This window comes from Drosophila arizonae, chromosome 3, assembly GCF_054131065.1.
Source record: "Drosophila arizonae isolate 15081-1271.41 chromosome 3, UAZ_ARI_1.0, whole genome shotgun sequence".
Taxonomy (NCBI): domain Eukaryota; kingdom Metazoa; phylum Arthropoda; class Insecta; order Diptera; family Drosophilidae; genus Drosophila; species Drosophila arizonae.
In genome coordinates, this window is record NC_142923.1 from 1,495,611 (window position 1) to 1,496,300 (window position 690).

At 40.6% G+C, this 690-nt stretch overlaps 1 non-coding gene across 1 annotated transcript; it reads right to left on the bottom strand.

Annotated features, from left to right (window-relative positions):
* Positions 1-394: 394 nt before the first annotated feature.
* On the bottom strand, positions 395-466 carry TRNAC-GCA (transfer RNA cysteine (anticodon GCA)). Its single transcript has one exon. It is a non-coding gene; the product is annotated as a tRNA-Cys (tRNA).
* Between the last annotated feature and the right edge of the window lie 224 nt (positions 467-690).

Sequence of the window (690 nt, forward strand, 5' to 3'; positions counted from 1 at the left end):
GCTTGAACCGGGTACATCTCAATCTCGAGTCGAGTGCTCTATCACTGAGCTATACCTCCATGTTACTTAATTACATAAATCCTCCCGAATTTTCTTTTTCTCATTTATTCAAGCCTAAAACTAACAATCTAATTAAAATATATATTGATACATCTATAAAAAAAAAAGTATAATTTTCAAATCGTTTCATAGTCAAGCTAATAAATTTGTAGTGTAAAAAATAAACGATTTTTAGTAATGTGACAACACCGGATTACAACCCCGTACACTCTCCATTCCCACAACATTTTTGAACTTCTAAGCTTATCTTGAACTTGAGCCTTAAAAAATCTAGCTTTAATGAAATCATGACTACTTCCCAGATTTAATTATTTAAAAAAAATATACGATTTTTAGGGGACACCCGGACTTGAACCAGGGACCTCTCGATCTGCAGTCGAATGCTCTACCGCTGAGCTATGTCCCCACTGGAGTAACAGATTTTTAAGCTTGATTTGAACTTTGTAATCAGTGCCCACTGTGCAGCCCTCGATAATGTATAGGCGTGGCTGTCTGCCCCGTCTCATAAATTGTGCGAAAAAAGTGTCAAACTTGAGCTGACAGGCGCGACAGGCGGTGCGGTGGGGCGGGGCGGACCGAGGCAGAGCCACGTCAGCGGTAATTAGTGCAACGGCGCCCAGAAGTCGACTT